At 54.6% G+C, this 15,806-nt stretch overlaps 1 protein-coding gene across 32 annotated transcripts in view; it reads right to left on the bottom strand.

Moving 5' to 3' along the window:
- ABLIM2 (actin binding LIM protein family member 2) overlaps positions 1-15,806 on the bottom strand; it is a 198,499-nt gene that overhangs the window by 149,301 nt on the left and 33,392 nt on the right. Inside the window, exon 2 of one of the 32 annotated variants that reach the window (XM_017861070.1) lies at positions 10,166-11,467. The exons of the other annotated variants lie outside the window; for them this stretch is intronic. The gene's annotated coding sequence lies outside the window, so the exon portion shown is untranslated. The remainder of the gene's footprint in view (positions 1-10,165; positions 11,468-15,806) is intronic. 32 annotated transcript variants of the gene reach the window in all.

Here is a 15,806-nt window from a genome sequence, read left to right as displayed (position 1 = left end):
GGGGCGGTGGGGGGTGTTGGGGGAAGCTGCTAAGAGCATGGATTTGCTTGGAGGCCCCAATCTTGCCTGCTGGGACCACCTCCGAGGCGTCCTGGGGCTGCGGCGACATGGCGGAGGCTCTGCCCTCTCGCGATGGGAGGCAGACACTGCGCGGTGAGGACGCCGCTGCCTCTACGCAGGTGCAGCTGCTACAGGCTTCCCTCCAGCTGGCCCTTCCTGCCAGGCCCTGGGACCACAGGTAGGTAAGTGGGTGTACGGCGTTCATTCCTCACCCGGCTGCAGCTGCCAAACTGTGAGGACAGGCATGCAAGGAGGCTAGGGGGGCGACAGCAAAACCCTGCAAAAGCAGGGGCCAGGTGGCATTCTCAGTTCCCCAGAACCTGGCCCAAAGTCAGCCACGTGTTTTACATTAAAAAGAGAAGTTTCGGCCGGGTGCGGTGGCTCAAGCCTGTAATCCCAGCACTTTGAGAGGCCAAGACGGGCGGATCACGAGGTCAGGAGATCGAGACCATCCTGGCTAACACGGTGAAACCTCGTCTCTACTAAAAAATACAAAAAACTAGGCGGGCGAGGTGGCGGGCACCTGTAGTCCCAGCTACTCGGGAGGCTGAGGCAGGAGAATGGCGTGAACCTGGGAGGCGGAGCTTGCAGTGAGCTGAGATCCGGCCACTGCACTCCAGTCTGGGTGACAGAGCGAGACTCCGTCTCAAAAAAATAAAAAAAATAAATAAAAAGAGAAGTTTCAAGTTGTCCTTCAGCAGGTGAACAGATAAACGAACTGGGGTGTATCCAGACGATGAACTATTGTTCACCAACAAAAAGAAGCATGCCATCACCCCGTGAGAAGGCATGGAGAGATCCTCAATGCAGAAGCGTGCCATCACCCCGTGAGAAGGCATGGAGAGACCCTCCATGCATACTGCTAGCTGCAAGATGCCAGCCTGGAAAGCCGACGCCCTGCAGGATTCCAATTATGTGACATGCTGGAGAAGGCGAAACTAAGGAGACAGTAAGAGGATTGATGGTTGCCAGGGCTGGGATCAGCGGAGCACCAGGGATTTTTAGGGCAGTGACGCTGCTCTGGGCAATGCTGTAATGGTGGATCCACGACACTGTACATTTTTCCAAACCCATAGAAACTACAACACTGAGAGCGGCCCCCAATGTAAAGTATGGACTTCACTAAACAATACGTCAACACTGGTACAGTTATAACAAATGTACCTCACCAGTGCAAGATGTTAATCATAGGGAAGATGGGATGGGAGCACATGGGAACTCTCTGTGTCTTCTAGAAACCAAGAGCTGCTCTGAGAAATAAAATTATCAAAAAAATTTTAAAATTCTAGGCCAGGCACTGTGGCTCATGCCTGTAATCCCAGCACTTTGGGAGGCCTAGGTGGGTGGATCACTGAGGTCAGGAGTTTGAGACCAGCGTGGCCAACATGGCAAAACCCTGTCTCTACTAAAAATAAAAAAAAATAGCCAGGTGTGGTGGTGCACACCTGCAATCCCAGCTACTTGGGAGGCTGAGGCAGGAGAATCACTTGAAACCCGCGAGGCAGAGGTCGCAGCAAGCTGAGATCATGTCACAGCACTCCAGCCTGGGTGACAGAGTGAGACCCTGTCTCAAAAAATAAAATAAAATAAAATAAAATAAAAAGGAACCACAATTGCAGCAGGTTCATTCACTGCAATTTCGAGATTGGCTCCAATAATTCGGTTTAACAAGTCTCTAACTGTGATAATAACATAAAACATAAACACAAATGCTAAGAATCCATCACACAGGGGCTGAGAGTATTTAATCCCTCGTGATAATGAAACCCCAGCCTTGGGGAGCCCCAGTGGGAATAACAAGAATGATTGCTGGTGTCGTTAACACATACCCTTCACAGCGAAGGGACGTGACTCTCTCAGGAAATCCCCCTGCCTCCCCCTCCAGGCTGGACTCCTGGTCTGCCACCAGCCAGCCAGAATGGGAGCCAGCAGGGTCTGGTTTGGGTCCACCATCCAGGGGCAGCGGTGTGATCTTGGTGAACGGATTTAACTCTGCAAAGCCTCAGTTTTCACATCTGTAAATTGGGGCTTGATCTTAGGAGGATTTTTTAAATGTCCATTGAAGTAGAGAAAGCTCCATGTGCAAGGCCTGACAGGTGGCTGAGAACAGCAGCTGTTAGCTGAGTTCAGTTTCAGGCCGCAGGGTGGAGGGGTCAGATCGGAGGTGGCTATCGGAAAGGGGAAGAACAATCACTCTCAGGTCCACTCTAGGTTTCCCAGTCCAGAGCGGGAGTCCACAAGCATTTTCAGGAAAAGGCAAGACGGTAAATACAGTGCAGGCTCCAGGGACACCGCAGGGAACACAACAGCCACGGTCCAAGCCCTCCACCTTCTCTTGTTTGTTCCACACCACGCCCCACAGGAATGTCGGTCATCTGCATCTCACAGATGAGGATGCCGAGGCTAGGAGATGGTCACACAGCTGAGAGACTGGGGCGCAGCGCAGGTGTGTCCAAGGCTCCTCCTCCCACCCCTTTCATCACCTGCTGGGCTTCAAACCACATGTTCACTTGTTCAACAGACACAGACACAGGAGTAGACCCGCTGTCAGGTACTGGGGAGACAGGTGTGCCATTCAGCACCACACCAGCATGACAGGCACAGGAAGAGGGACATGCCAGGCCAAGGGGGCGCAGGCAGGGGGCAAACTCCTCTTTCTGTGCAGCGAACCAGCTCTCACGACCCAGACAGCAGAGTCCTCATCATTCTGTCATCTCTGGGAATGTTTTTTTCTTCTCTTGAGGCAGGGTCTCGCCCTGTCACCCAGGCTGGAGTGCAGTGGCACAGTCTCAACTCACTGCAGCCTCAACCTCCCAGGCTCAAGCCATCCTCCCACCTCAGCCTCCCGAGTAGCTGGGACCACAGGTGTGTGCCACCATGCCCAGCTAATTTTTGTATTTGGGATCTCGCTATGTTGCTCAGGCTGGTCTCAAACTCCTGGGCTCAAGTGATCCTCCCATGTCAGCCTCCCAAAGTGCTGGGATTACAGGTGTGAGCCACCGCGCCTGGCTAGGGATTTGCCTGACTGTTTATTTCCGCTCTGTGCCCACGGATCTATATTTAGTTCCACCCTTCTCTGAGGGCCCAGTGAACTTTGGACCTCTGGGCGTGTATTCCCGGCTTAGCCAAAGAGCAGCAGCCATGCTCGCTTTGTTCTCTTGGTCTTCTCGTTTGTTCTGGAGGTAAATCCACCTTGAGAATGGCCAGGGGACCCCCTGTGTACTCACACAGGGGAAATCTTGGGGTCTTCCCATGGCAGGGGTTCTCATCAGAGCCCCGCTCCATCTGCCAAGATGATTTCAGAAAGCTCCCCGTCTGCTGCTTCTATCACCCAAATGGCTGGCTTGGGGTTTCCAAATGTCCCAAGGACGTTCTAATAATATGCAGTTTTCTAAGCCTACATACACACACATGAACTCCAGAGGTCCCAGCTCACCCAGAGCGGGTCACAGGACACACAGTGTCAGCTTACCTTTCACACCTTTCCTTCTGACTGTGGCAATGAGCAGAGAAATACAGAGAGGTGCACAGGGCTGTGGGCAGGCACAGCGGGGAGATGAGCCTGTGTACAATCAGGGAGGGCTTCTGGGAGGAAGTGACATGAGCTAGAAGATCAGAGGATGGGCAGGCACCTTCTGGGACAGAAGCAGGCACACATCACAGTGCTCGGCTCACCTTCATTGCAGCACAGCCCTGACACATGGGTGGCTGCTGTCCACTGACCTGTCTGCCTCCCCTGGCCTGGAAGCCCTCATGGGCCAGGGCCATGCCTGAGGGGTTTGTCTCCCTAGGGCCAGGTGCTGAGGAGACCAGAGCTGATGCTGGCCCTGTGCTGACGTGTGCTCAGCCAGTCCTTGCCAGGAGACAGGCAAGGCTCTCACACACCACGGGGCCACACGCACCCTGTGCCAGCTCTGCCCTGGGGCACAGGGTTTTCTTTGGGCTAATTTTATGAATATGGAATTAAAGGGTGCAGGCACACGCACTTTGCATCTTCATGGATCCTGCCATGCTGTCTTTTCCGGGACTTAAAAACCCCCGCCCGTGCCTTAGAGTGTATCCCCTCCCTCAGGTTCTCACTTTATAGGTCGTGGCTCGGTTTAAGAGCAGGTCCAGGCCTCCCGACTGCCCTGCCCAAGTGTTACTTGTTAGAAAATCATGCCAGATCACAGGCGGGCACTTCCTTCCTAACCTACTTAAGGGCTGCCTGCTAATTATAACCATGAACCAAGGACACTGCTCTCTGGAGCCGGCCCCATTCTCACCACGGCCATCATAGCCTGGGCTTAGCAAGGGGGCTCCGCAGGTCTCTGACCCCATGTGGCCAGACAGGGCGACCCTCCGTTCAATCCCCCGTTAAGCAAAGAAGCACTGGGTACTCTCTCCCTGCCAAGAGCTAGGCCAGCATGGGGCCGAGTGTTGGGCAGGCACCGCCCCTGTCCCCAAGCAGTCACGGGACAGTTCTGGGCACAAGGGCACACAAGAAGCTCATGGTGCCAGCGCCGTGGGACCCCAGGCCCTGGCACACTCCTCCCGGGGCTGGCCCAGCTCTATTTCAATGATGACGTGAGACACCTGCGGGGCACCCTGGAACGCCTACAAGGAGGCGACCTGGCCCTCTTCCAGTTCCCCAGGAGTGCAGTCTGGCTTCTCCCTTGAGTCCTTGACCTGCCCATGGCCAGACCACAGGTCCCTGAGGACCGCAACCAGCTCGGCTCTGCCTTGGGGTCCTGAGGATGGACGCAGGGCTTGCACACAGGTATTTGCAGATGAAACTGATTACGGGAAAATGCCACAGGCTCCTGACCTCCACATGCCCCTCCCGGCATCACTGTCACCCCAAACCACGACCTCCTGGGGTGTCATTCACCCTGGCCCTCAGTGCCCTTCCCAGGGCTGGCCTGGACATCGGCAGTCAAACTCCTCTTTCTGTCCAGTGAACCAGCTCATGGCGGGGATCACTTGAGTCCATGAGCCACCCCTCCTGTCATGCTCGCCTGCTGCACAGAATGTGTCCTTTGACATCTGTCTCCTCTGTAGGGCTGGTGGGCTCCATGCCTGCTGGGCTCACCTGGAGGCCCAACCCCCTGCCACTGCCTGAACCCTAGGATGTGCTTGGGGAACAGGATGAACACAGGCACCTCACACTGACCTGCAACCACCTTCCCCTCAGCATGCGACAGTAGCATCCAGCCATCTCAGCACCTCCCACGGTGTCCTTCTGGAAGCCTCTGAGCTTATCCCTCTGAGCCTCCCCACGGGCTGCCTGAGCAGAGCCCTGTGGCACGCTGCATCTTCAAAGGTGACGATCACAACAACCGTTGTCACATGCCCTCCTACAACACCGCATCGACCCTTCTCCTATTACCTGATGGGGTCTAAAGCCCCTCACCTTGAACCTGGGTGGACCTCTGCAACTGCTTTGACCAAAAGGACATGACAGAACTTCCAAGCTGGGTCATCAAATACCCCCGGCTTCTGCCTTGCTTTCTTAGGATGCTCATCGTGGAAACCCGGTGGCCATGCTGGGAGGAAGCCCAAACCACTCCACACTGTGGCCACACATAGCGCCCACATGCCGCTGTTCTGGCAGAAAGACCACGGAAGTCCCCGTGGATGGCCAGCATTGACTGCAGGACGTGCCAGCAAAGACACCTGCGGAGGATTCTGGCTCCCAGCTCTTGAGTCGCTCTTAGCCTTTGGGTCTGCCCAGTGAAACCACAGACATTGTGGAGAGGACACAAGGCATGCCCACTGCGCCCTTTCTGAATGGCAGCCCCTCCCAACCCACGAATGTAACAGGATGTTTGTCGTATGCCACTGAGGCTTGGGGTGGTTTGTTAGGCAGCCATGGAAAACCAGAATGCCACCACAGTGACGGCCCCAGACATCAGAAGACCTCTTTGCAAAGCTTTTGCTCACATCATTTCTACACAGCTCCCTCTGTGCATGCGCCCCAAGGGCAGGAACCCCATCCCATCCTGCTTAGAAGCTCCCCCTCCAAACCCAAGGCTGGCCACCTCCTCCTCCCTCTCCGATCCCACTTCTGCTATCACACATGGGCTTACACAAGATGACCAGGAACGGGTTACTTGAGGACCCTGGAGATTTTGCAAGGGGTCTGTAAATGCATTTGCACACCATGATTGTCTGCAGACAAACGGCTCGACCTATGTTCTGCATCCGGGGACTACGGTTTTCAGTTGTAGGTAGATGCTCAAGGGACTTTTAAAAAGTGAAGGCTGCCAGAAAGTGTTACAAAATCCCCAGTTGCTTTTGTTACTGAATATTTCTTAAGCGATACAACGATTGGATATAGCATGAGGATGTGAGTTCATTGAGAAAGGGGTTTTCACTCTCTGGAAGGTTTGGCGGCACATAACATCGATCACAGCAGCTTCCCTGCTCTGGAGGAACAGTTCCAAAAAAATACTAGGTTCCAAATTGTTCCTGATCTAATTTCTGGAACTTGCCCACCAAGCAAAAAGTTAGATTTGATGAGGATAGCAGTTTACAGTTTACAAATCAGCCTCATGCATTTTATCTCTGCTCCCACAAAAACTCCCTGGTATAGACGGCAGGAGAGGGGACTCAGTGGCGACGCCTGGTCTCCTCACCATCTCTGCACAGGCTGGCTCCAGATCTCTCTAGAGACAGTAAAGTCACTTTCTCCAAGTGGAGGAGGCACTTGCTGTTTTGATCCAAGAAGGGAAATGCCCTTCAAAGCCTGGCGTGACCTCACCTGGAATCTTCACAGCCACTCTTGGAGGTAGATATTCTTTTGCCCATTTGGCAGTTGGAAGCTTAGAGAATTTAGTGATCAGCCCAAAGCCACACAGGGAGGAGTGGCAGAGCCAGGATTCAAGCCCAAGTCTGCCGTTCTCCAGCTACCCATCTCCAGTCAAAGACAGCTGCCAATGACTGATTGACAGCCCACTGCCCCTGCCCACTGCAAGTCACACTCACAGACTCCACCCACCACAGACTCCACCCACAGCAGACTCTCCTGCTTCAGGCTCCACTCACCACAGACTCCACCCACTGCAGATTCTACCTACCACAGGCTCTACTCACTAAGACTCCACCCACCATAGGCTCCCCCCCTGCAGACTCCACCCACTGCAGACTCCACCTAGCACAGACTCCACTCACTAAGACTCCACCCACTGCAGATTCTACCTACCACAGGCTCTACTCACTAAGACTCCACCCACCACAGGCTCCACCCCCAGCAGACTCCACCCACTGCAGTGCCCCACTGCAACCTTCCTTCCTTTCAGCCTTGCCTGGGCTCCACCCACCTCTCGGTGTTCCTCTGGCCCCAAAGACTGCTTCTCCCATGCCCTGTGATCACCATTCTCCTAGGCTCGACTGAGAAGTCCTAACCATACTGGGATGACTTTATTATCTCCTGGGCATGGATCCAGAAGCCAACTCCCCTTACTCTAGATGCAAGCATGGTGTCCTGGCCAATTCCCATTGGGCCTCTCTCCTATGCCCCCATGCAGCATCCTGTTGGACCAGCTGCTCACCACGGGAAGAAATGATGGGCTGACCCCACCCCAGAGATCAACTGTAAACCTCAGGACAGTTCAAGGGAATCAAGCCCCAGATTCTCTGGGCTTCATGCAGGACATCACAGCCAAACACAACCACAGGAAGAGGAGTCCTGGTGATTTTCAGAGACCTGTGTTATGGTCCGGGCCAGCCCTGCTAGCTCCAGGCCACATGCTCTTGGGAAAGTTATCACCTCTGGAGCCTCTCCCTGCCATCTGCACAGGAAGACCACGGCTGTACTGAGCTCTTGGTGATGTGGTGAGAATCAGAGGCTGAGGCTGGGCACTGAGCCTGGCACATAGCATGAGCTCAACACACGCCAGGGCTCAGGGATCCTTGCACACTGACCGCCACCTGGAGAGACACCAGAGGACAGTTACAGAAGAGCACTCCACACTCATGTCTAGAGGCCCCTGAGAGCTCAGGCAGGAGCTGGTCCCCATGAGACTCGTCCTCCAGCCCCACAGGGTTGTAGGGAGGCCTGTCTTGCTGGAAAACGTGGGGTTGGTCCCTTTTCCCTCCAGCCCAGTTTCTAATCTGAGTCGGCCTCACTGCGAGGGGACAGTCAGGGTGATGGAGTCCCCAAGACAAGCTCTCCATGTTGGCAAGGTGGCAAGATCTGGGAGGGTGGCCTCAAGCACAAGCAGCACCCCTCTGCTTAGGCCCCTCCCCTGCTCAAGAACCTTCCATGGCTCCCCACAGAACACAGCCCAGACCCCAAACCAGCACTCCAAGCCTGGTACCCACCTGGTTCCCTGACTTCCTCATTGCCCTCTGATCCCACACTCTTTCCCAAAGTTGTCCTTGACAGTCCCGGCACCAGCCTGGGCTCCCACCATTCCTGCCCCGGGAGCACTGTGTGCCCATCTCACCCGGGAAGACCCTACTTGTCCTTCCAGGTCCACGTCAAATGCTCCCTCTGTACTGACAGCGCATTCACAGACAATGATTGACTCTTGTGCTGAGCTCTGCACTGGAGCCTCCAGGCCCTGAGCACCTTTCTTTGCACCCTAAATGTAAGCAAAGTGTCCTTATTTTACAGATGCAAAAACTCACCAGGTGAGGGGATCTGTCCACTGTCTACCTGGGCCCACTGATGGTGTGACCTTGAGCAAGTAAGGGCACCTCTTTGAAACAGAATGAGGCTCCGGCTTTGTTTACGGCCCGGCGATGCCAAGGCTCCCCTAGAGACCCGTGCTGAGCCATGGGAACAAGTGACCCAGCGAGCCTCAGGCTGTCCCGGGGACACTCTTGTCCTGGCACAATCACTGGTCTTAAACATGTCTCAGTGTGGGCTGTGGGGCTGAAGAGTGCCCCAGTCTCACTTCGGAGGTGAGGTGAGTTGGGGGTGCTGGGTATGGAAGAATCTAGAAGCCCAAAGAAGGCTGGAGAGGACATGTAGTCTTGTGGCACAGGTCTCGGGCTTCCTACTTCTTTTTTTTTTTTTTTCGAGAGGGAGTCTCGCTCTGTTGCCCAGGCTGGAGTGCAGTGGCATGATCTCGGCTCACTGCAACCTCCACTTCACGGGTTCAAGCAATTCTCCTCCCTCAGCCTCCTAAGTAGCTGGGATTGTAGGCGTCCGCCACCACACTGGGATAATTTTTGTATTTTTAGTAGAGACGGGTTTTCACCATGTTGGTCAGGCTGGTCGTGAATGCCTGACCTCAGGATCCGCCTGCCTGGGTCTCCCAACGTGCTGGGATTATAGGCATGAACCATCGTGCCCAGCCCGGGCTTCCTAGTTACTAAAAAAAAAATCTTAAAATCACCAAAGAAAATGATTCCATTTGCTTGATACTTTGCACAGTGCTGCAAATAACAGTGACACTGTCTCTTAAAAACAAACAATCAAACACACAATTTCCTCTTAGGCCCTGGCTCCAGGGGGCTTTGTTGCTTGGACGCTTTGTGAGGTTGGGGCTTTCTGGAAACTGAAACTCCACTAGCCCCGAGCGAGGCTAAGGGGTCAGGGAAGGGGTTTCCAGCCCAGCGGGAAGAGCCGACCCTTCGCCACTCCACTCCGCTCAGATTTGGGGTGCGCCCTCAAGGCCTGCAGGTGGGGGTGTCCCACAGCTCCTTCTGGCATGAAAACCCTGTGGTTTTCCTATCTGGAGGCAGGGGCCCGTGAGGACAAAGTCACTCTTGGCCACAAATGGGCTCTGTTCACAGAGCGACAGACACAGACGGAGGGCGGCGGGGTGCCTGGCGGCCCTAGAGCCTGAGAGGAGCCTGTCCTCTGGGAGGCAGGAAGAGAAAAACAGTCGAGTGGCCACGCTGCCCCTTCCTTCCAGAAGAGGATGTGGCAGGAAGCAAGAGCGGTGCCAGGGGGCAGCTCAAGCCATCTGCGTGGGCCAAACTAGAACCCCCAGATGCCCACGTTTAAGTCCTAACCCCAGGACCTTGGCACATGACTGTGTTTGGAAACAGGGCCTTCAAAGGCATCGTTACGGTAAAGCGAGGTGATCTGGAGGGTGGGTCCTCATCCAATCTAATTGGTACAGAAAAAGGGGAAATGTTGACACAGAGACAACCCCAGACAATCCCCCACCTGTGTGTTCTGTCGTGGCAGCGTGGGAAACCAGAGGGAACACGACACGAAGAAGCGGGAGAAGATGGAGACTTAGACGCCAGGAGTGGGGCCCTGGGACAGGTCCTTTCTTGCAGGCTCAGAAGAAGCCGACCCTGCCCGCACGTTGATCTGGGACTTCTGGCCTCCAGAACTGTGGGAGGATGAACGTCTGCCCGTCCAGGCGCCATCTGTGTGCTCTGTCGTGGGAGCGTGGGAAACCAGCAGGAGTGCGTCTCAGCTTACATTGCAGGTCTGTCCTGATGAACCCGGGGCAAGCTCGTGACATCACTAAGTTGAGACTTCACTGACCACACCTAACCTAACGAACATCACAGCTCAGCCCAGCCTACCGGAAACATGTTCAGAACACCTCCACCAGCCTACAGCTGGGCACATGCCTCTAACGAAAAGCCTGTTTTATAGTACAGTATTGACTGTCTCAGTACCGTACCACAGATCGCTGGCCCAGAAAAAGATCAAAATTCAAAATTCAAAGTATGGTTTCCACTGAATGCGTATTGTTTTTGCAACATTATAAAATCAAAAAATGGTAAGTCCAACCATGGTAAGTGGGGGCCTGTCCACACACCATCCCTGCAGGCGGGAAGAGCCAGAGCTGGCCTCAGAGCCCAACCAGGGACTGGCCAGCTCCCTGGTCACTTCCCTGAGCCCATTTTCCATGTGCAAAGTGGGACACTGATCCTACCCGAGGCCGGGCTTTTGGAGAACAGTGACGTGACGGTGACTACACGGAGCTGGCAGAAGTTTGTGTGAGTTGGGGTAGGGGCTTCCGTCCAGGGGCAGAGCTGGGAGAGACGGTACTGGGCCACCGCCCCTGCTCAGGCTGGCTGTGGGCTCCGGGCAGATGCCAGCCCAGCTCCTGCTGCTTCCAGGACTCTTCAGGCCTCCAGCCGCTGGCCCAGGTGCCCCCAGCACCCACTGTCCTGGAGGATGTTATTCCATCACCAGAAGAGTGCAGCCCTTCCGGAGCAGGGGGCATCTGAGGAGCTCATGGGAGGCATCCCAGAAGGTCAGGGCTCAGAGCATGTACACTGACTCCCTGCCGCACCCCCGACACAGAGGCAGACAATGTGGCCCAGCCCACGTCACGCAGCAAGTCTGTGGCCAGGCCAACACCAAGGCTCGGGTCTGCAGGCTCCCAGCCCAGGGCTCGTCCCCCAGGGTCACATTGCCTGGAGCCAGAGTGGCCACGCTGGTCCAACAGGTGACCTCTTCTAGGCCTTCAGTGTACAGCAGATGCCCAGTGAATATGTCTCAAATCTAATAGGAAACAGGAAATGCGCTGAGTGACCGCAGGGCGCTGTCCAGTGGTTGGGGGGGTGGGGTGATGATGAATAACCCATGTCACGCCATCTTTCAGTTCCTGTGTCCAGGCAAACACCAGGGACTGCACTCAGCACCTCCACCCACGACCTAGGTCACGGAGCTGCAAATGGCAAAACCGCGACAGTTGGGCATTGGACCAAGACCTGCCCAGACCTCAAGCCAGCTCTTAACTCCCTCTCTGGGAGGAGCTGAGGGGCTGAGCTAGTCCCACCAGGGACCCCACTCCCTCCAGCCAGCTTCTGTGGTACATGTCCCCAGTGCAGGGACCCGGGGGGCTGGGGTCCTGCCAATAGGCCCCCAAGCACATACTGGCCACACCTCAGCTGCAACCCACTCCTGCCCAGGCTTTCGAAGATGGGGCCACAGCCTTGACCTGGAGACACCACACCAGCCTGGATGGGGAGTCTAGCTGTCACCTGTGCATCTCCATCATATCCAAATGGCCACAGAGGGTTGAAAAGGTTCCCCCACTTTGTCCCCTGCTCCCATCCTCCATTTCCCAGGGGACACCCTCAGTCCTGGTCTGTGTGGGCTGCCAGAACAATACCAGATGGGGTGGCTTAAAAGACTGACACTTGGCCGGGCGCGGTGGCTCAAGCCTGTAATCCCAGCACTTTGGGAGGCCAAGACGGGCGGATCATGAGGTCAGGAGATTGAGACCATCCTGGCTAACACGGTGAAACCCCGTCTCTACTAAAAAAATACAAAAAAACTAGCCGGGCAATGTGGCGGGCGCCTGTAGTCCCAGTTACTCGGGAGGCTGAGGCAGGAGAATGGCATGAACCCAGGAGGCGGAGCTTGCAGTGAGCCGAGATAGCGCCACTGTACTCCAGCCTGGGCGACAGACCAAGACTCCGTCTCAAAAAAAAAAAAAAAAAAAAACTGACACTTACCTCCCACAGTTCTGGAGCCTAAGAGTCTGATATCAGGGCACCAGCATGGTCAGTCCCTGGTGAGGGCTCCCTTACTGGCTTGCAGATGGCCGCCTTCTTACGGTGTCCTCATGAGGCAGAGAGAGCACTCTGGGCAGGAGTCCCATCACGAGGACCCCACCCTCACGACCTCATCTAAACCCCATCACCTCCCCAAGGCCCCTCTTCCAAACACCATCACCCTGGGGGTTTGGGCTTCAGAGTGTGAATGCTGGGGGGACATGAACATTCACTTCTTAACACCATCCACTGTCAGACCCTCCATGGTACCTGCCACTTTAGTCTAATTGTTCTTTTCCTCCTGCACAGCTGGGACCTGTCCTCTCTTCACCATTTACCGATGGGCAAACAGAGGTTCCAAGCAGGAACGCACCTCCCCAGGCCACTGGGACCCAGGCCTCTCTGACCCTGGTCCTTTCCACCATGCCCCACCACGTGGATGAGGGGATGGGAGAGGGAGAAAGGTGAGGGACGAACCAGCCCTAGGGGTGGCAAATCCGTCTGGGACCTGACCAGTGGGGGACGTCTTCCCGGAAGCCGTGCCTGCCTCCCCTGGCGTTCCCACTCTGCAAGCCTCCTTCCTACCTGCTGCTGCTCTCCTGGTGTGGAGCAGTCCTCTGTACGTGGTTAATGCCCTGAAAGCCCAGCACCGTGTCCCAGCACTGCAGGAGGAAGACCTCTTTGCCCAGGTCTGAACTCCTTAATCCTAACTGCAGTCCTCAGAGCATTCTTCCCCTGACAGCTGGCATCCCTTACTTGGGGTCTCTAATCCCTGCCTGACCCTCCCCTGTGCAGGTATGGTGTGGGCACAACAGCACCAGCCCCCTCTCCAGCTGGTATGAGAGGCGTTGTCACCCTCAGGCTGCTTGCAAGGGAACCCTGGCTGAGAGACGCTCAGTAACCTAGCCAGATCACACAGCTCTCAACTGGCAGGGTAGGGCCTGGAGCCTGGGTCTCTACGTCAGGGAACTGGTTTTCTGCCTGCCTGTCCTCTATGGGCCTCTATGTCAGAGAACTGGTTTTCTGCCTGTCTGCCCTCCCGTCTCCCCTCAAATTCCTAAGCCTTCTCATGTTCTCCTGATCTGCTGATTCAAGGGAGGCTGGTGTGAGGGAAGCATTTCCGGCACGTCTAATTAAAACTGGCCGTTGGGATGGTTGGCCTGGAGCCCAGGGAAAGCCAGGCTGGGCAGGGGAAACTGGCCGCAGTGGCTCTGTGGCATTCGCTAACCACCTGCACAACAGAGGCAGCCAGTCCCTGACTTAAAGCGGGTCTCCTGGGGGCGTCACCCTTGTACCGACAGGATCCGGCTCACACACCAAAGCCTACAGGTCTACATATGGGCAGGCAGGGGTGCGCCAGCACCCGGCCACATAGCCCAACTGGGGTGACAAGGTCCCGGCTCCACCCGGACAGGCCAAGAGGAGGGGCAGGAGGTGGCGTGGGGTGGGAGCCCTGCCCGGGATCCTTGCTAACCTCCGGAGACACGGTTCCTTTGGGTTCAATGACAAAAATAACTTCGTTTTGATGACCTAAGGAATGCTACTCATGGTTAGAAACCTAAACAGTACATCAAAGTTGAAGGAAAATTTAAAATCCCCTGCTTCCCTTTTACTCTGAGACGGCCCCTCTTAACAGCTCAGTGGCGGCTCTACCACGTGTTTCTGTAGGCCACAAACAAAACCACACACTCTCACACCTGGGACATACGATATGATATCGCATCCTAGAATAATTCATCTGTCTTCTCATAAGGCAGCGCCTCGATGTGCTTTCAGAAACATTCTCGGCGCCTCCACAGAGCCTACCCAGCTCTGCAGACGTGCTCGGTGTACACATGTGAAAGTCGTAACTTCATTGAGATATAACTCACACAGCAGTACAATTTGCCTGTTTGGAATGCACACTCAATGGCTTTTGGTATTTCACAGAGCTGTGTGCTGATCACCATAATCCATTTTAGAGAATTTCCATCACCCCAAAAAGAAATGCTGCATCCTTTACTGTCATTCCCACTCTCCCTCTGCAGGCCCTGGTAACCACCAGTCTGTCTCTGTGGATTTGCCTGCTCCGGGCGTTTCATGTGAACGGAATCCCACACCACGTGGTCCTTTGCGACTGACTTCTTTCACTCGGCGTCATGTTTTCAGGGAGAATCTGTGGTGTGGCGGGCATCAGCACCTCGTTCCTTTTGATGGCTGAGAAATATTCGTTGTATGGACAGACACCATGTGGCTCATCCATTAGTCAGTTGATGAACTTTGGGGCTGTGTCTACTTTCTGGTGATTATGAATAATGCTGCTATGAACATTCGAGTGTGAATATTCTTGTGGACATAGGTTTGCATGTCTTTTGGGTAGATACCCAGGAGTGGAGTTGCTGGGTCCTGTGGTCACTCTGTGTGCCACATGTCAAGGAACTGTCAGACTGTTTTCCACACCAGGTTCTGATTTCTACGCATCCCCACAGCCAACTCTGGGTGTGCCTGTGATTGTGATCCAGCCATTCTAGTGGATCTGTAGTTGTGTCTCACTAGGTTCCGATGTGCTGTTCCCTGTGGGCGAATGATGCTGGGCGTGGTTCATGTGCAGATTCTCCCTTTGGGAATCTTCTTTGTAAAAATGTTAATGCAAATGCTTTGCCCATTTTTTAACTTGGTTGTCTTGATAGGATTACAGGATGAGAGTTATTCGTATATTCGAGATACAAGTCCCATGTCAGCTTGCTAATTTGCAAAGATTTTCTTCTATTTTGTGAGTTGTGTTTTCACTTTCCTCACCATGTCTTTGGCATCACAGAGATTTTTGATGAAATCCAGTCGTCTATGTCTTGTTATGATGGCTTGTGCTTTGGCGTCTTTTCTAAGAAACCATCGCCTGACCCACTGTCATGAAGATGCACTTCTGAGGGTTCTTCTAAGAGATTTACAGGTTTTTCTTGGTTTTACTATAATTTTACATGAATAATTTTACATAAATAGAATCACATCTACCTGACTGCGAGTTTTAATTGTGGACACCCTTGCTTTGCATGTGCATCGTGATCTGCAGTGTTGATGGCCGCAGGTTTGCCTGGGGCCTCGGCGCTGGGGCTGCTTCTGGGATGGTCATGGTCAGCTCTGCCGTCAGTGTGACGGTCCGTCCAGCACAGTTGTCCACAAGTGGTGGAAGCACAGTGGGCCTGAGAAGCATCGCAGACTCAGCTGAGCTGGAGAGGCCTGCCCAGCCTCTGCCATGGAAATTCCATTTGGGACACGGACATTGTCACCTGCTGTCCCCTCTGGGAATCCATGGCTCTCCTCAGAACGCTCCAGCACCCTGGCCACACACGCTCGTCCTCCCG

Source organism: Rhinopithecus bieti, unplaced genomic scaffold (assembly GCF_001698545.2).
Source record: "Rhinopithecus bieti isolate Rb0 unplaced genomic scaffold, ASM169854v2 scaffold_60008, whole genome shotgun sequence".
In the NCBI taxonomy this organism is placed as follows: domain Eukaryota; kingdom Metazoa; phylum Chordata; class Mammalia; order Primates; family Cercopithecidae; genus Rhinopithecus; species Rhinopithecus bieti.
This window is presented reverse-complemented; position numbering and strand designations above follow the sequence as displayed.